Raw genomic sequence first — 20,278 nt, forward strand, 5'->3', positions numbered from 1 at the left:
GGGATGTGCCCAAGGATGTTGTGGTGCCTTCAGGTGGTTGGTGGACTTCTGTCCGAAACCTTTCAACAGCAGCCACTAGGCAGGACTATAGAGGACAGCCCTCTGCCCCTAGCCTCTTAGAAGCCCCTCCTCCCCGTTTGTTGGTTTTGTTTATTAATAGCCTCCTGTGTATGCACTGTACCTTGACAACAGTAATGCCTAGTACAACTGCTGCATGATACATCAGCAAAGCACCAAGCAAACATTAACTAATTAGATGGCAAGCTCCCCATGGCAGGGTCCTGGCACTGTTCTGCCTGTGACTTCACAACTTAATCATCCGACTATTGCAGAGATGCAGAGTTTCTCTTTTGCAGCATCACAGAGTCTGGCACCCCCCAGAAGTAGCACCCAGATTGATTAGCAATTGATACAGAATGTTTGAACTGCCCTCCCCAAAGCCAAGGCCCTTCCTCCTTCCCTGCTGGCAATGTTATTGCTATAGTCCTAAGCACCCCTCTGGTGAAACCAAAGGCCAATCTAGCTCAGCATTCTGTGCTTACAGCAGCCAACCAGATATGTGTGGGAAGCCCACAAACAAGCAGGATGTGAATGCGGCAACACTTGTCCAAGTCCTATCTCTGACACTAGATAACAACAAGATGAGTAGCCACTGAGAGCTTTATCCTCTATGTCAGTGCTTTTCAACCAGTGTGCGGGGCACCCTGGGGTGCCTTGAATAATGGTCAGGGGTGCCGAGGCCAGTGTGGTCCCTCTTTCCTTCCCTCCCTTCCTCTGATGCTCTCTCACATCTCTGCCTCCCGAATGCTTGCACAGCTGTTTGCTGCAGCAGCCCTGGCTACAAGCTCCCCAGGTGAATGGTGCCTCTGGGGCTGGCCAGGGGGTGCTACTTAGGTCCCTGTGGGGCAGTGTGAGGAGGCACCTCTCTTTGGGGGGGCAGCTCAGAGACCAGGGGTGGCAGGTGTGGCTATCCAGAGGACTCCCAAGGAGAGGGGAGAGGAGAGGAGGTTGAGGGCACACTCCACATGGGACGGTTATGGGGCTGCCAGCTCTGCAGGCAAGGGGTGACATAACCTGAGCCCCACAGGGGTGCTGTAGAAAGATTGGAGTTGGTCAAGGGAGCCGCGAACCCAAAAAGGTTGAAAACCCCTGCTCTCTAATCCCCCTTTGAATGTTGTCCAAGATGGTTGGTATCACTACATCTTGAGGTATTGAATCCCATAGTTTTAGTATGTGCTGCATGAAGAAGAATCTCTTATTTCTGCCTTGAACCTTTCAGCATCACTGGGTTTTGGAACTATGAGGAAGAAAAACTTCTCTCCATCTACAGATCCCGCCTTGTCACCTTTCTGTATAAACTAAAGAGCCGCCAATGCTGTAACCATTCCTTAAAGAAGAGTGGTCCCAGCCTGCTGGTTATTTTGATTGCCCTTAAAAACACCCACCACCCTCAAAACACTCACCACCCTTTTCCAGTTCCACAATGTTTTTTTGAGGCACAGTAGCCAGAACTGTACTCAGTACAACAGGTGTGACTGTATCATAAAATTGTACAAAGGTAATGAAACATTAGCTGCCCCACTGCATCCCAGACTGGAAGATCCAGGGTTGCTAGTAACTCTTATTGCAACTTAAATACCTTTCTTTCTCTTGGATCCCCGCAAATCGCATTGTGGCACACAGTGCTATAAGAAAGAAAGGCTACCATCCTTGCTGAAGTAGCCAACGTCAACCATCACACTGCAATCCTGATGTGTACCAGAACAAGGAGGAACAAACATCACGGGGCAGAGGGCATGAATGCAGACACACGCTCTTTCCAACGGGGTGTAGAGAAGAAGGGATTTGCTAGGGGCTTTGTCAAAAGCAGGGCAGGAGGTATGAAATCTCTGCTAGAAGGGTAGGCATGGCAATTCAGATCTCCACATGTTGCTTATGGGAGCAACAATTGGCCTTCAGCAACGCTGCTTCCTAGCAGCTGACGTAGAGAGGCTTATTGTCTCTCTTTTTGCGTGGGCGGGTGTGGGCTGACTAAGAAGCGCCAGGCAGAACGTCTTGCCATTCCCAGCTTCACTCTCGCATGTACAAAGGCAGCTGGGCTTTAAAACATCCAGGCAACAAAAACATCCCTTTTCAGAGAGGTTTGGGGAGGTGATGCACATCCCACAATCCCTCACCTACGTGCCTGTGAAAGGCATTGGAAATGAGCACCAAAGCTGCAGGTACCTTTAGGAGAGCACTAACCCACATAGGGACGGGACGCGGGTGGCACTGTGGGTAAAACCTCAGTGCCTAGGACTTGCTGATCGCAAGGTCAGTGGTTCGAATCCCCGCAGCGGGGTGAGCTCCCGTCGTTCGGTCCCAGCTCCTGCCCACCTAGCAGTTCGAAAGCACCTCCGGGTGCAAGTAGATAAATAGGGACCGCTTACCAGCGGGAAGGTAAACGGCGTTTCCCTGTGCAGTGCTGGTGCTGGCTCGCCAGATGCCGCTTAGTCACGCTGGCCACGTGACCCAGAAGTGTCTCTGGACAGCGCTGGCTCCCGGCCTCTTGAGCGAGATGAGCGCGCAACCCTAGAGTTGGACACGACTGTCCCGTATGGGCAGGGGTACCTTTACTAACCCACATAGGTAAAGGTAAAGTAAAGAACCCCTGGACGCTAAAGTCCAGTCAAAGGAGACTATGGGGTGGGCGCTCATCTCACTTTTCAGGCCGAGGGACCCAGCGTTTGTCCACAGACAGCTTTCCAGGTCATGTGGCCAGCATGACTAAACTGCTTCTGGCACAACGGGACACTGTGATGAGTGCCAGAGTGCACAGAAACACCTCTTACCTTCCTGCCACAACAGTACCTATTTATCTACTTGCACTGGTGTGTTTTTGAACTGGTTGGCAGAAGCAGGGACAGAGCAATGGGAGCTCACCACCGTCATGCGGATTCAAACCACCAACCTTCTGATCGGCAAGCCCAAGAGGCTTGGTGGTTTAGACCACAGCGCCACCCGCTCCCCTCCACATACCACTAATCCACTGCAATACTAAATGAAACAGGTATGTGCTAAAAGCTTAGGCTTAAAAACAAAACACCCACAAATTGGGGTAGGTGGGTTAATACTAAAAAGTATGGAGGTGATCCAATTATGTGTGCACATTCAGAGTTGCTTCATTTTTTAAGCGGGGATAATCACAAACTCATAAGAGAATGGATGCAACAGCATATGTGTGGATAAAGGATGCATACAGCCTAGAAACTTCCCCCGCCCAAATTATACAGTGGTACCTTGGGTTACAGACGCTTCAGGTTACAGACTCTGCTAACCTGGAAATAGTACCTTGGGTGAAGAACTTTACTTCAGGATGAGAACAGAAATTGCGCCGCAGTGGCGTGGCAGCAGTCGGAGGCCCCATTAGCTAAAGTGGTACCTCCGGTTAAGAACAGTTTCAGGTTAAGAACGGCCCTCAGAATGAATTAAGTTCTTAACCTGAGGTAGCACTGTACTGGGCTGGCCCAAGACATTTTGCTACCTGAAGCAAAGCAAAGGACAAGATGGCACCTTCCCCACCACTTCTTATAGAGAAGTCAACTGAACTAGCTGTTAAATCTTATATCAACACCACTGGTGGGAAACTTTCTCTACTGCACCTGAGGACAGCTTAGGAAGGAAGTGTTCCTGGGGGCTATTTAGGGAGCACAGGGCAGAGTAACTTAGGGACTGCGGGGGCATGGCGCTGGCTGGGGCTGCTGCCAGCATCTGCCGCCTAAGGCAGTTGTCTCAGCCGGCAAAGTGGTGGGGCCAGCCCAGTCACAAGTTCACGAAGTGTACTAGAATCTAGGGAAGGGCTGAGGAACCTCTGTTATTCGACTACAACTCCTTTCAGCCCCCAGTTAGCATGGCAAATGGTGATGGATGGGAGTTGTAGTCCAGCAACATCTGGAGAGCCATAAGTTTCCCAGCCCAGATTTAGAAGGATCAGGGCAGATATCAGTGATTGCAGCAGAAAACCCTCTCACTGGTTGATTGGGCCACGTCTTTGTGATGTGTTCCTTCCCACTTTGGGTTCATCCAGAGGAGGAGATAGCTGGAATGAGACATGACTCCCGGGGAATGGAGTTTCAACACCAGGGCATCACTCCCATTAAGAATATCCTGCCCTGGTAATATGTCTGTTGCTGCTTCTCACCTAAGGGCCAATTCAAATTTAACATTTTGCCCCACTAAAGAACATCAGTGGGAAGACGATTTGCTGGAATGCAAAACTCTTGTTGATTTTTGTAGTCAATATTCACAGCCTGGATATTCTGATCACAGTCTGTTTTGCAAAATTCAACAGAAATCGGTGTTACAATACTATTGATCACATCCATTCCTCCACAAGCTTCCCTTCTCTGCAAACCGCACCCCCCACCCCACAACATCTGCCTCTTACTGTTGTGCTTGCAGCTTTGTTGTTTCTTCTCCAAGGGGAATATGCAGCGCTCAGGTTTATTAGGCATCAACAATTTCCCAGCAGTATCAGCAGGAGCTGAAAGCAACAGTCAGGACTGAGCTTTGAGGCTTTTTGCACTGAGATCAGCCTTCCTGATGTTTATTAATGGATGGTGCTCAGCAGACGGGCTAAGGCACCTGGAGAAGCTCAAATGGTGCCTTCCCAAGGCAGGAATATTATTGAAGAGCATCTCTGGACCTTTCTGGGCGAGTATTATAAAAACTGCAGCAACGAAATGGCAGTGCAGAACCCAGATAATGTTCTCCAAAATTTGCCCATCTGATATGAGAAGAACCACATATCCTTACTCCAGCTGGTGCTTTGACTGCAGGGAAACTGCATTTGCCAAGACACAGCTGGACAAATTTCTCCCCTGCTAATTCCATGGTTGCAATTGCAACGGTTGTGTGGAGTAAAGTATGGACATACCGATATTACTTTCTCCTTTCCTTCTGCCCGAGGTGAAGCTGTAAATCACTCCCAGACCCCAAACCTAGTCATTTATTTATGGAAGTCATGTATGTATGTACGTATGTTAATCACATTTATATCCCACTTTTCCTCCAAGGTGCTCAAAGTGGCATACATAATTCTCCTCCTCACAACAACCAACCAACCCTGTGAGATAAGTTGGATAGAGATGTAGAGTGATTGACCCAAGTTCTTCCATTGAGTTTCATAGACGATTGGGGATTTCAATCCAGGGCTCCTACGTGCCAGTCCAACACTCTAACCCAGGCATGTCCAAAGTCAGTTTCGGGGGCCTAATTCGGCCCGCGGGTCGATTTAATCTGGCCCCCATGGCAGCACATGTCCTGGGATAACCATCAGAAGTGAGATGGTGGTAACAAAGGAAGGTTCTCTCTGTCGTGGCGCTTGGATGATGCAAGGCCTTCCGCCTGCACACTTCCTCAGTGCCTTTTTGGATGGTCCTTCAGAGCCACATAGAAACACAGCTAGATATTCACACTTTTAATGGAGTCTAGGATCTTTTAAGGTGTGTCCCCAGCACATTTTAATCTCTGGTGCCTGCTGATGATCTTTTGCTCTTATTGTTCTCTTAGTAGTATTATTATTATTGCTTCTGCGACTTTTTTTAAGATAAAAAAATTTTCACTTCTGCTCTGTCTTGTTTTAGTTTTATTGGTTTTATGGATTAAAAAAACCTGTTGCAACCCATCTTTGGAACTAAGGTGGAGAGGGATATGATTATTTTTTTTTTACATAAATAAATAATAGAACTGGAGAGCTGGAGGGGTCTTTGAGGTCACTGGGTCCTACTACTTGCTCTCTTCTCCTATAAGTGGGAGGCAGCAGAAGGTCTTGGGGGGAGCCCCCCATCTCTCCCCCCCTTAAAAGAGAAGGCTGATGAGCAGAGATCAAATCCTGCTGCCTAGGCTGCCCAATCCTGTTGCTTGCTGGGAACAGGGTAGCCCAGCCAACCCTGCGCTCCCGCCCACCAGTTGACATCACCAGCCATGTCATCTGATGTGCAATGTCAAGGACTGGCAGGATGCTGTTGAGCATGCATGGGGAGGAAGGGGCGCTGGAGTCTAACTTGGGAGAGGGGGGCAGGGTTTTGGGGGACCTGTGCCAACCAGGAGGCAAGAATCAGAGGCAGGGGAAGCTTCAGAGCTGGAAGAAGAGGCAGGCCAGGCAAGTGAAGAGCCGGGTGCTGCTAACTTACCCTCTCTCCTGCACCACTGACTCCTAGAACCAAGAGAGGGCTAAAGAGGGAACAGCAGAGGCAGCTGTCACTCAGGCATAGTCTCCGGCTACGCACGCACAGACCATCGTGGGAAGGTACTTAACTGGTGGAGGGAGGCTGGTCCCCAGTTGCTGCAACTGTTCCATAGAATACAGACCTGGGAACAGCTGCCTAGACGCTAGATTGGTGTACTTTGGTATCCACAGCTGTAGAAGCAAGTGTTATCTTTGACAACATAGAGTGAATCCTCTGCTGTGTGCGTTCCTTTGGCTGCAAGCGCCCTTGACAGGCAGGTGGCTGTGGTTTGCAAGAAACAGCCTGGTGGGCCAAGACGGTCTTGCAGGCCGGAGGCTCCCCACCCTTCCCTAGATGAACATATAAACAGTATGCATTCAGGGCTGTCCATGCAACCAGGTACCCTGCCAGCAAAGTCCCACTCAGAGTAGACCCACTGAAATTAATGCACCTAGGTCAAGTTTTTTAAATTCAATGGGTCTACTCTGAGTAAGCTTAGGAATGAAAGCACCTGTAATCTTCACCCAGTACGTTTTCCAGACCTACCTGGGTCATTCCTAAAGCAACTTCTGGTTGGGGCAACATAACTCTAATGCAGACCAAGAGCTGGAGTCCTGCACTGTCTGGGCTGCTTTTGCTAACTCATGAGAGTGGACCTTGCAATGTAATGTGTGGCTCGCTTCCAGGTAGGCTGGCACAGCCCCAAGGCATTCCAGCATCTCTCGCCCTAATGCAATTGCAGAGGGCCGCAGTAATAAAGCAGCACTTAAGGTCTTCAAAGTCTTAGCTTACCGTCCAGTTCACTGTCCCAACTCTCATGCAGAGGGCAGAAAAGCGGTTCCTTACACCAATGCTCCATGCAGCGGGGTAACATGTAAATGCCCATAGTTTACATGGAGATCACTCACTCAACAGACTCCTGCCTATCGGTAAGGAGTTCACCTGCCCACACATTTCACAGGGAGGTCTAACCTGCAGCAGGTGGCCTAGAAATTGGTCCACACTCCACCAGCCACTCTCCCATCACCAGCGATGGCTTTGTGGATTTGTGCAAGGGGTTCAACTAACAGTTTCTTCTCTGCCTGCAATAACTAGCATGCGACAAATCCCAACCCTCCCTTCTTTATGCCTGCAATGTTGCAGCTCCAGCAAAAGCAGCCAACGCCTTCGCAAACAGAAATGCAAGATTCCTGGGAAAGAGACATCTCACTGCATGTATGACTGATCCATCGCACAGTGGAAGAAAGAAGCTCGCATAAGCAAGACTGGGAAGTGATCAGGTAGTAGCTGCTGTAAAGGGCAAAGTTAGCCAACTTTTCTCTCTCTGGGAGCAACAAAGCAAGGCTCCACATTTTCACAGCTACTGCCATTCTAAGAGCAGTGCAAGATCAACAGGGGGGAAAGCAGACTCAAAAGAGGTGGAAAGGGATGGAAGAGGAATTCCATTCCATTTGCACACACTGAGAAGGCCACATACAGATTGGGCCAATCCCGTGCTGACCTCCATTAATTGGGAAACCTCCACGTTGGGGAAAAGATTCCTGCACTAAAGGGGGTTGGGCTAGATGACCTTTGGAGTCCCTTCCAACTCTATGGTTCTATAATCCAACTGGCAGGTGGACTGGTTACGAAAGCTAGCACACCTAACAGCAGGTAGTTCCAAATGTGGTGGTGCCCCGGAGGTGTTGGACAGACTCTCTTGCATCTCTTGGGGGGAAACATTTTTCATTACACTGGTGCTAGATCATGAAGGAAACAGAGGCCGGCCTGCAGCCATCGATCCTCACATGGCTGGGGGCCTAATTCTACACAGAGAGAAGAGCCTGTAGAACAGGGGTGGCAAGCTTTTTCAGTCCAACAACCACCTTCCCCTGAGTGCTACCTTCTGAGGCCTGCAGCTGCATGCTGGTGGTGGCTTGGGCAACAGGAGTGATTCTTATATTTGTACAGTATCTACAGTCCAGCCCTGCAAAAGTCAGAGGTTTCTACATGTAAATATTTCCATCCAAGCAAGGAAGAGGCCTTGGTATGCGTTCAAGGGCACATTCCAGCCAGAGGAAAAAACTGAAGGAGGGTGTTGAGCAGAGCCTGTAAGGGGTGTGGTCCAGGGAAGGTTCTGAGGGCCAGACTGAGAGGTCGTCGTCGTCATCATCATCATCATTTTATTTGTATGCCGCCTTTCCATAGTTAAAACAAGGCAGCTTACAACATAACAATACTTACATATTTACAGGATAAAGGAAGTCTTTTATTTGCTTGTTTGTATTGTTGTATTGTTTCCCCAGAGTGGCTCAGCCAGATGGGCAGGGTATAATATATTATTATTATTATTATTATTATTATTATTATTATTATTATTATTATTATTATTATTATTATTATGCTCACTATGTTATGTTCACGTTTAATGAGGGTGGATTTCTGTATTGGGAGGGGGGGTTATGTTATGTTGTAAATAGAATTCCAATAAAAATATTTTAAAAACAAACAATATTTACATAATTACAGTACCAACCTAACAAAAGTCATAAGCAATAAATAAAACACATCAAAAAGTACACAACCAAATGGAAAACGATTTCCGCATAAATCATAAAATCTAAAACTAGGAATACAGCATTTACAATCACAATTTAAAATGACATAGATAAAAAATAAAAACAATTTAAAAAACAAAAACGGAGCCCTCTCTGCCCAGCAACAGCGGCAGCCGTCCTTTATGGAGCCTGTCAGGCCCCGCCCCAAGCCAGGTGGAGAGAAGCAGGTCAGTCCTCCCCCAGGTCTGGGGTCCGCATTTGAGGTTCTCCACCCCGGTGCTAGAGGTTCAGTGCCTATTTAAGCAAATGCCTTTTAAAATTAAAACAGAGCACCCTGATTGCCAAGAGGGCATTTAATTGAAACATGCCTTTTTCTTCACCATTTCCCCCCTAGTAGCGCCACCTTCCCTGCAGAGCCTTGAAATGTTTCCAGGCGCTCTGGGATTCTTCTTGCCCATAAAAGCAAGCTATATTTTGAGCAGGCATCTGGCAACTCTCCTTTTTTGGAGACTGACAAGAGGCAACTCAGCTGAGCCCCAATCCCTTGTTTTGCATAGATGGTTCCATCTCACACAGCTTCCAGGAAAAGCAAAAAAGAGTTTAAAAAAACAAAAAAACCAGGAAGGGCAGAGGGGAGGCTCTGCTCACAAATGAGCCCAGAGAGGGCTGCCGACGTGCGTTATGCAAACAGCACGCTCTGTTCCAACCTTTTCCAGACACCTCAACAAGAGCAAGCACGCTCTGTTCCAACCTTTTCCAGACACCTCAACAAGAGCAAGCGCAGAGAAGACAGGCAGTCCTTATCACTCCATTAAATGCTCGACTGTGTAAGATCCCTCTGCTCCAGTGACGGCTGTGCAAACCCATAAATCCCGGCCCGCTTTCCTGCCAAATGGAACAGCAAGGTTTACATACTTCCCCTAAGTGGTAAGCAAACTTCCTTTCCAAGGGACAGGCAATCTATCAGAGCTCGGGTTCTCAGTGCCGGCTCAGTTAGCCCCCTGATCTACGAATGCACAGCTTTTCTCAAGTGGCCGAGAATCATGCTCAGCTCCCCTGAAAAAGCTTGGGTTTGCAATCACACTGCACACTTCTGAAGACCAGATTCTGGCGGCAAACAAAAGGACAGCATCAATGTCCACATGCCCAGTTTGTGTGCTTCAGCTGGCAGCTGTTTGGTCTGATCCAGCCACAGCAGGTACACTTGGCTCCTGGGAACATAGGAAGATACAGGAAGAAGCTGAGCCACTCAGTCCTTTAATCTATCTAATTTAACACTGTATATGTGACGAGGGATGTGGGTGGCGCTGTGGGTTAAACCACAGAGCCTAGGATTTGCCGATCAGAAGGTTGGCGGTTCGAATCCCCGCGACGGGGTGAGCTCCTGTTGCTCGGTCCCTGCTCCTGCCAACCTAGCAGTTCGAAAGCACGTCAAAGTGCAAGTAGATAAATAGGTACCGCTCTGGCGGGAAGGTAAACGGCATTTCCGTGTGCTGCTCTGGTTCGCCAGAAGCAGCTTAGTCATGCTGTACGCCGGCTCCCTCAGCCAATAAAGTGAGATGAGCGCTGCAACCCCAGAGTCGGTCACAACTGGACCTAATGATCAGGGGTCCCTTTACCTTTACCTTATGTGGACCACCAGTGGCTCTTCAGGATTCAGGAGTCTCCCCCAGCCCTTCCTGGAGATACCAAGGACTAAACCCGGAACCTTTTGCGTATAAAGCATGTGGCTTTACTACCGAGTCACAACCCTTACCCTAAAGCCTAGAGGAATGTTTGGCTCCTGGCGCCCATCCAATCACACAGTCTTGGGCAACTGATGTCTCTTAGTGTGGTAACAACAAAGCCAGTTATTATGGACAGAAATATCCTCCTGCCAAAACAAGCATTTCCTCCGCTTTTTACAGTTTGATTGAAACAGGATTAAAGGATCAAGATAGGCATTTATTGTGAAACAACTGTGTCTGTGTCCGTTTGAAAAACTACAGCTCCCATTTTAAAACATGTCATAGTCCCATCAATCCACAGTGAAAATAGTCATGAAGAGGCTTATTTCGCAGCAATTTACAATAACCACAAACACTGACACACCATTTTCAAACTTGGCTTCCTCCTCCCCTTGCTAAGGAGAGGAGAGGAGAGGAGGAAAACAAGATCACTGGAACAATGCATAATTCTGTATGCTCGAAGAAAAGGCATGTGGGTCTGTGGCCCGGTTTTAGTCTGCACAACACTGTAAATCTAATTGAGCCTCCCAAGTGAAAACCTGAGGGAGGAGGATATTTATTCATCTGCAGCAGAGGAACTAATCTCCACTTCTAAGCAGGAATGCTGGAGCTGAAGTCCTAGCTCTGTCAAAGGTGAGGGGCAGGATGGGCGAATTAAGAAATGCACAGCTCCAATGCAATTCCTTTCTGCTCTGTTGTATGAATTTAAGCTGGTAGCTTATACTACCTGCCCACTGATCTAGCAAGCTCAGCCCCGTCTACTCAGACTGGCAGTGGCTTTCCAGGGTCTCTTGAAAAGGTTTCTCCCACCCCAGCCTAGCTGATCCTTTTAACTGGAGGTGCCAAGGATTGAACCTGTGACCTGCATTCAAAGCAAGTGTTCTGGGCCTGGGATAGCTCAGTGGGGACAGCATGAGACTCTTAGTCTGAGAGTCGTGGGTTCGAGCCCCACGTAGGGCAAAAGATTCCTGCATTGCAGGGGGGTTGGACTAGATGACCCTCGTGGTCCCTTCCAACTCTACAATTCTACTGTTGAGCTGCGGTTGCTGCCTGCCAAACAGTCTGCTGCTATGAAAAGGCGGGTGGCTCCCATAACCCTGCTCAAATCCTAGCTCAACCACCACTACAAAACAGTCTTCCTCATTCCCAAGCTTTTAGGATGTGTTCCGACCAGGCTAGGAACAGCTTGAAGCAGCTCCAGGGCCTGAAGACCAAAATAAAGGAGATGACAGTTCCAATCTATCAACTTCTTGTGGCTATGAAAAAGCACAGGAGGCCAGTAGGTCTGTGGCAGACATCTGAATATTATTACACTCCCATGCACTGCAACACCAGCAGCCTGGATTCAGCAGTAGTGTACTGGCAAAATCCCTTCATGATAGTTACAGCCATGTCCCTTCACAGTCTTGCCACTTCTAAGATTATACAATAAAATTATAATTACGCAATAATAAATATTGGGGGTGCATTGCACCAATCAATACAGATCTAGCCTTTCAGCCAGATCCACTGTTTTCTGCACACATACATGGGCAAATGATTTGCAGTGCTGCAATATCTTCTTTCAGAGGCACTTAAACTGCATTTTTCATAAAGTTCCGTTGTGCATAGCAGAACCTGCATACCATTCTCTTGAAACTGAAGCACCTTGTAGCTTTGGATACCGGAGACAGGGACCCTGCTGCCGAATAGGAACAGGTCCCCTGCAACCCCGGACCACTACACCACTGGCCAACTTCTCTCCCAAACGAGCATATTCCTAGAGGAGCAGTATGTCAAACATGGCAATGGATTTCCAGAAGGAGGCACTCTCCTGTTAACTGTCTTCCCCATCTGCAAGGTGACATGGCCTAAATTCCTTAACTTGTAGTAATAGACTGCCACCACAACAGCTTTGAGGATGTGTGTGCACCTGTTACTCACGTGGCGATGGTACATTTCAGTAGAACGCTACAAAGTGCTAAGAACATGACAGGAACAAACCCTACCAACGCTTTTAAAAATGAAGCCTTTGATAGATATAGCAGGACAGGAACTGACCTGCTGCCACACACCTTAGAAGTACAGTGGTACCACTAGTTACGAATTTAATTCGTTTTGGAGGTCTGTTCTTAACCTGAAACTGTTCTTAACTAGAGGCGTGCTTTCGCTAATGGGGCCTCTTGCTTCTGCTGTGTCGCCGGCACACGATTTCCGTTCTCATCCTGGGGCAAAGTTCTCAACTCAAGGTAACTCTTTCAGGTTAGCAGAGTTTATAACCTGAAGCGTTTGTAACCTGAGGAGTTTGTAACTTGAGGTACCACTGTATGTTAATAAAGAAAGAAGAGAGATAACTGATTGCTAATCCAGAATTAAGATGACCACGTCTTTGCTCAACATCCAGTTACAACACACCCTTTTCTGCGACCTCTTCCAACAACTCCCCCCCCCCATCTGTTTACCATCCGGCCAGAAAAACAGTGTATATTGCACACCAATAAGGTTGCCATGGCATCGAGAGATGCTGCTGGGCAACAATGCACCAATATAACCCGTCATACCCTGCAGCGCCAGCATTCCCAGGCATCTGCATCCCTCTTGTCGCTTTTATTGTGATTTACGGCCACTTTTCTTTCACTGCAAATCAGAAACAAGCAAGAATCTCACGGCGCTGAAATACAGATTCCTTCAAGGTAGTACGGGGGAGGCAAAATTGGATCACTACACCCTATTTATAGGAGACGATTTTCCCGCCCTGAACTTCACCCCAGGGGCCTGGAGTTTGTTTATTTATTTTTTATATAAATTTTATTTTCCGTTTTTCACAAGTTGACAAATACACACCTTACAAACACATACCTCCAATACAATTGAATATTTTACTTCCCTCCCCCCCACCCCCTTTTGTGGTTCCTTTTCTAATTTAAATTAACACTGCATTTTCCACTTTATTCCACTTTTTAAAGTTATTCTTCTATTTATCTTAGTACAATTTTAACTGCTAATGAACTTGTTTGTACGCCAGAATTTTTCAAATATGCTACAAATTTTCCTCACCTTTTTTTTTAAATAAAAAAATCCCTCTTGGTTTCTTATTACACCTGTCAGTTTTGCCATTTTGGCACAATCCATCAATTTAATCAGCCATACTTCCTTAGCTGGTATAACATCTTCTTTCCACCTCTGGGCAAACACCATTCTGGCTGCAGTTGTGGCATACACAAATTTTTAGGGTCCTTCGGAATCTCTATATTCACTATCCCTAACAGAAAAGCTCCTGTTGTTGTTTTTTTTTAATTAAAAGTTATTTTAAACATTTTATTCAGTTCATTATATATCATTTCACAGATTTCCCAGGGGCCTGGAGTTTAAGCAGGACCACTCTGGAAAGCAACTGTGTTCACTGTTGGTGTGCCATGGTTTCCTACAAACATACATATCTTTAAACACCCATGTTGTATCCCAGAACAAGCGGAGAATTGTAGTTTCCATTTTAGAGAAGAGGAAATTTCTAATCCTGGTGGCTATGGTGAGCCAACTGACACTATGCAAGGAGCATCTCAGAAGCCATGGTGGGTGGCAGTGGCTTGAACCAATCTTCCCAGCAGCCACAGGTTACGGCACTGCAGTAGACTGAGATGTGTATTCAAGACACGCCCTCCTCCTCTTCCAGGAAGGTTCATGCACTTGATGCGATAATAAATACAGGCCCAGAATAAAGAGCAGTGATAAGAAAAGGCAGGTGCCATGTAGTTCACTTCAATGGATTCCTAAAGAGGCGTGGGTGTGAGGAAGAGGCCAAACATCACCAAAGAGTTTAGAAAAAGCTTCAGCAGGAGAAAATATACTGACATTCTGAGAGTACCGACTCCCTATGCAAGCAAACTATAAAGGAGCTCGGCAGGTTTTATGGTCTCTGTGTTTCTGATTAGCTCATCAGGCCCAGTGCAGAAGCTACTCCCGTTCCAGCAGTCATAGAATTCATCCACAAAGCACTCATGATTAGGGCCGTCATACAAGGATATAGAAGTTATGAACCACAGGGTGATCGTAGGGGCAAAGCCGTAGATCAATAGCTGAGCATCAGCAGAAAGTCCCAACTTCAATTCGTGGCTTCTCCAGTTTAAAAGATGGAAAGGACTCCTGCCTCAGTCCTTGTAGAGCAGGCATAGGCAACCTTTGGCCCTCCAGACATTTTGGACTACAATTCCCATCATCCCTGACCACTGGTCCTGCTAGCTAGGGATCATGGGAGTTGTAGGCCAAAACATCTGGAGGGCTGAAGGTTGCCTAAGCTGTTGTAGAGGAACGGCCAGTGAGAGCAGGCCAGGGGTCACCAACACTGTGCTCATGAGCATGCAGGTGCACCCTTGACACCTCCTCCTGACTCCTACAGAGTCTCTGCGGGACCTTCCCCTTCGCTGCTCTCTTGGTTGTGAGGTGATGAGGGTTGTTACCTTTTTCTCCCTTGAAAAGTACATAGAGTTGCCGGAGGAAGCTGCAAGAGTGGCACTCTTCCCTACTTCCTCTTTCAGCTCTCATGTTCTATTCAAGGCTCAGATTAATTCTACTAGATCTGAATTTTACCCCAATCACTTGGAAAAGTGAAATATGTGTGCACATGCTTTCTCTTTTTCTGTCTCTCAGATGTGTGTGTGATTTGAGGGAGAGAAGTGAACAGAGGCAGGGCAGCCCACAGGACTCCCTCAAAAATGCATTATGTGTCCACATGATTATAGAATCATAGAGTTGGATGAGACTCCCAAGGGCAATCTAATCCACACACCCCTTGAAATGCAGGAATCTCAACTAAAGCACCTGTGAATATCCATTAAAAAGGCAATACTGAGCTACAGAGACAAATAGCCTGGTTTGATATAAGATAGGTTCCTATGTGTTCCAGGTATTATAAGCATAGTACAGTGGGGTGTTACGTGCTCTGAAATCAAAAGTGGGTTTTGAAAATTCCTTTCATAGGTCACCACTGTGAAAATATTATCTTTGTACTGAACTAACTTCCCACCACTGTCCCTGAAATGAAAATTCCTGGATCACAGCCTACCATCCCAAAAAGTTTCCACAGCTGGCAGGAGATCCCAATTCATCATTTGGGAGTTCCTCTCCTATGGGTCAATGCATTTATTTTATTTTTTAAATCAGCATATTAAAGCAAAGGTCCTAGATGATATTGCAGCCCAACTAGTGCAGTAATAGTTGCTTCAGGATTAGGTATAGATTTGTCAAATTCTTCACATTATGGTAAACTTGTGTCTGAGCTGTACCACCACAGAGGGCAGGTGAGTATCTCACAGGTTGGATTGTTCTTCCATACCAAAAAATAAAAATAAAAATCCCTCCATGCAAGTAACTAGAAGTCATGGAGAGGGGTTCTATTTGAGTCTTCTCCCTCTGAGATGCTTTTTGTTTCTGAAGGGAGGAGCACTCAATTGTACAAGCCCAACACCTGCAGTCAAAAATGGTGATGCCCAACTAGGCCTCTGTCAGTGCTTACTTTCTTTTTTAAAAAGAAGAGAGGGAAAAGGAGATTGTGATGATCAAGCCTGCCTACAAGGCATAGTGTGTAAATGGGAAGCCTTGCCCCTCCTAACTTGGGGAAACTTAGCTGTTTATGACAGAAATTAACTCAGTATTGTCCTTTCTATCACTTGCTAATATACTCCAGGGCTGAGTCAATGCCTTCAAAATAGTACCTGAGGCTTATAGTACAATCCTATACATGTCTTTATTTATTTTATTACTCATTAGATTTCTTATCCATCCCAGGATGGTTTGCAGCAATTTTAAAATTAAATATTAAAAACAGTTCAAAACAAATTACAGTCAAAAGAATGCAGTAGGTCTTAAAATGCGTATCTCTCTCTCACACACACACATAATACCAGGAGTCAAAAGGCCAGGGTAAGAGGTCCATCTTCATGCAACCTACATAATGAAGGCACTGGTCGCACCAATGTGGGGAGGAAATTCCATAATTTAGGGGTTGCCACAAAGAATGCTCTCCTGGGCCGACACCCCAAACTCCTGAGGACAGTGCCCCCAACCTGCCCTTACTGCTGATCTTGACACTTACAGAAGCGGCACTCTTTCAGATATTTGGGTGCAAGCCATTTATTCAGAAGTATGTTCCACTGAGTTAAATTGGACGTTCTCCCAGGTAAGTGGGACTGCAGCTTTAAGCCTCAAATGTCAGCACAGGTGCCTCATAAATACGTAGACAGCTGGCACAGAATCTATTACCATTTAGAAATTGTAGTTTAAGATCACTCTGCCAAACTTATGCAAGCGGCAAGGTTTTTATTCTTTCATCAATAGTCAGCACCAGTTCCAATAAAGGAGCAACTAGGCCCACTCACATTTTATTTTATTTTAAAACCATACACATGTGCATCTCTTTCCTTTCTGAAGCTGCTTTTATTTCCATGCCCTTTCTGTGGTGCCCATCCTGTTTCAGATTGTGGCTGTACAGATGTCGCCACCAGACCAAAAACAAGGCCCAAAGGCACTACTCTTTGGCTGGGGTTTTCTTTATGCTTCCTGCCCTACAACTACAACCGCATGTTCGCCGCTGCTTGCCAGCCTAAGCAGGGTCCGCGAGCAGAGGAGATTCCCCATGTCTGCTCCTCTGATCATTGCAGGCAGACAAACCACCCCCGCCCCTAGTGCAAAGCCCCTCCTCTCCTTTCCCATGGGATCTCTCGCCGCAGCAACGCGGACCCTAAGGAGAACACACATCCCTATGACTAGCTTAGGTCGGTGGTGGTGGTTTCCTGACGGCCTCCCAAGCCATTCCTGCCTCGTGATTTGGAAATATATGCGCACACAACCCTTCCCTTCTTCCTCCAACCCCTCTGGGACCACCACCACCACCCGAGGCGGGCTGCTCTGCGCGCATCTTCACGAGACGCTGCAGACCCCCGGTCACAGAAGTCGTGCAAAAAAATTAGAAAGGACCAGGCTGAAAAAGAATTGCTCCCCTACCTGGAAGAAAAAAGGTAGCCGATATCTTGCTTGCCCCTCCCGCCTGCACCGGCGTGAAATCGAAGGACGCTTTCCCGAAGGACGGCCGCCGGAGACACTTTTTGGGGCCAGCTTTTCCCGGCGTCTCCCCTCTCCAGATCAACGGCACACTTGCTCGGGGAGACCTGCTCCGGTTTGCAGCGTCAGGCTGTTCCAGGCGCCCAGCGAGAGACCATAACAAACCCACTTTTCGCCAGGCAAGGGGCCGTCGCTAAATTCCCGAATCAGTGCAAAGGGCTACTCGCGCCGTTCAGGAACTGGAGCAGAGAAACCCAGTCTCTGCCCCACCCACATCCCCTCCCGGGTTCGCTCGGCGCGCCGTGACCGCGCAGCTGCATCCTGGCGTGGCCGCGGTGGCGCGCCAGCCCGGCCTCCCCTCTCCCCGAGCGGGGGTCTCCGCACGAAGGAAGAGGACGGACTTCCCTCGAGGGAGAAGGCAAGAGCAGCGGGCAGCGAGGGATCTTCCCGTTCCGCCTCCGCCCTGCCCTCCTGCAACGCGGCGGCGGCGGCGAATGCGCGCCTCGGCCCTCGCTTTGCTCCCGAGTTGCATGCCCGGGGAAGGGACTCTCTGCAAGTTGCCGAGCAAAGCCGAAGCACGTCGAAAACGCGAAAGATGCCCATGAGCCGGCGGCAAGGGCTCGTTCCCTCCGCGAGGGTAGCTCGCAACCTATCAGCGATCCTGCTCTGGGGTTTTCGCGTTGCAGGCTGTAGCCCAACAGGTGCACCTTTCTCTTTCCCGGAAGTGCAGCGGTTGGGGGAGCATCATCAGCTGAATTTCTTACGTAGTTAAAGCAAGTTAATAATAATAATAATAATAATAATAATAATAATAATAATAATAATAATATTTATACCCCGCCCTTCCAGGCTCAGGGCAGCTAACCACAAATTTAAAACACTTAATTTTAATACAACATAGAAGCAGCATAAAATACAGTATAAAAGCATGAATGACAATAAAATTCAAAGTTCAAAAATCAATTTGATAGTCACCAAGGCTTGGGCCATACTTGGGCCAGCGAGGAGGCCAGGGGAGAATTAGCTGTGGGGTCTCAGAGCGGGTAATCTTCATAAAAGGGGAGGGGGAGGGAAGAGAAGGGAAATAAAAGATCAGGCTGAATTCAAATTAAAGGCCAGGCGGAATCGCTCTGTCTTACAGGCCCTGCGAAAGGAGGTTAAATCCTGTAGGGTCCTAGTCTCATGGTTGGAGCCATCACTGGTGGAGAATAGTCTGACTTCCTTAGGGCCCGGGACCTCTAAACTATGGTTTTTCATGGACCTTAAGGTCCTCTGTGGGGCATACCAAGAGAGGCGGTCCCATAAATACGAGGGCCCTAAGCCACAAAGGGCTTTAAAGGGCAAAACCAGCACCTTGAACCTGACCCTATACTCCACCGGGAGCCAGTGCAACTGGTAAAGCACTGGGTGAATATGCTCCCATGGCAGGGACCCCGTGAGGAGCCTCGCTGCAGCATTCTGCACCCGCTGGAGTTTCTGGGACAGTTTCAAGGGCAGCCCCACATAGAGCGAATTACAGTAGTCAGGCCTGGAGGTGACCGTCGTATGGATCACTGAGGCCAGATCGGGGCGGGAAAGGTAAGAGACCAGCTGCTTAATGCGGCAAAGATGGAAAAATATTGCCTTAGCTGTTGCTGTAACCTGCGCCTTAATGGAAAGGGGGGCGTCAAGGATTACACCCAAAATCTTAACAGAAGGCACTGGCACTAATTGGGCCCCCCCCAAGAGAAGAGAGTTAGACTAGGGGTACCAGCTTGAATAAAATGGCAGGGGGCAGGTAAGCTACACCCCGCATAATTGATCACAAGAAGCAGTGCACCCCCCCCCCGTTTGAATGGCAATGCCCCTTAACTTTGGGGAGGTTGATATTTTCTTGGCAGTGAGGAGGGGGGGAGACGAAGGAACCCCAGCCCCTAGGAGTTGGTTCCTATGAGTCAGGCTATTTGTCAGAGTGTAGTCCAGTACTGTTTACTCTGACTAGCCGTGGCTCTCTGCAGAGTTATTTACAGAGAATTATTTAGTTAATAAGCTACTTAATAATAGTTAAGATTCCTGCATTGTAAAGGGTTGGACTAGATGATCCTCGGGATCCTTTCTAACTCTACAATTCTATGATTTTTAAGGAGGGCCTCCTGCAGATACCATCTTTATCAGGCAGTTCATCCTTCAGCACACTGTTTTAGGAGTTATGTAACTTGTGAAGTAATTGCAATTAAATGATTTGAATACATCTAGAGTTTTTGTGTACAGGTGCTGGCTGAATGAAGAAACTGTACAGCAGGGGTGTGAAATCGATTTCAGCATGAGCGATGAATTGGAATTTGCCCAACCTTACAGGAGGCCACATTGCTTTGGTGGATATGACAAACATAAGCGGGGGCAAAAACCACAAAGCAACACCCTCCCCTCCGCAAATGGATGCCCCTTGATTTCCCCCCATTGTCAGGAATACACAAGCACAGGGCACACAGCACTCTCCTTTACACACACACACACACACATGCAGAGAGTCATATAAACTCTTGCACACCAGAACACATGCAAAACCACTCTTCCATTTCTGGTGGCGGTGGCAGGGAAAGATCCCTCTGCATGTTCTTTAGATAGGGGTTTTATCTTCCCATCTTGACAGTAAGCACTACAGCACTAAAACTGGAGATAACCCCTTGCGAGCAGGCAGAGGGGTTATCTCCAATGATAGAGCTTAGTACTCAGATCAGAGATCCTTTGGCCTACTCTTTAAGAGTAAAAGGCAGTATTTCTACTGCTA

The 20,278-nt window shown here is 47.7% G+C and overlaps 1 protein-coding gene across 1 annotated transcript in view; it reads right to left on the reverse strand.

Moving 5' to 3' along the window:
• Positions 1 to 17,998, reverse strand: part of TMEM63C (transmembrane protein 63C) — a 70,053-nt gene extending 52,055 nt beyond the window's left edge. The window contains exon 1 of the mRNA XM_053378606.1: positions 17,452 to 17,998. The gene's annotated coding sequence lies outside the window, so the exon portion shown is untranslated. The remainder of the gene's footprint in view (positions 1 to 17,451) is intronic.
• Positions 17,999 to 20,278: the final 2,280 nt, after the last annotated feature.

The sequence above is a fragment of the Podarcis raffonei genome, chromosome 1, assembly GCF_027172205.1.
Source record: "Podarcis raffonei isolate rPodRaf1 chromosome 1, rPodRaf1.pri, whole genome shotgun sequence".
Lineage (NCBI taxonomy): Eukaryota > Metazoa > Chordata > Lepidosauria > Squamata > Lacertidae > Podarcis > Podarcis raffonei.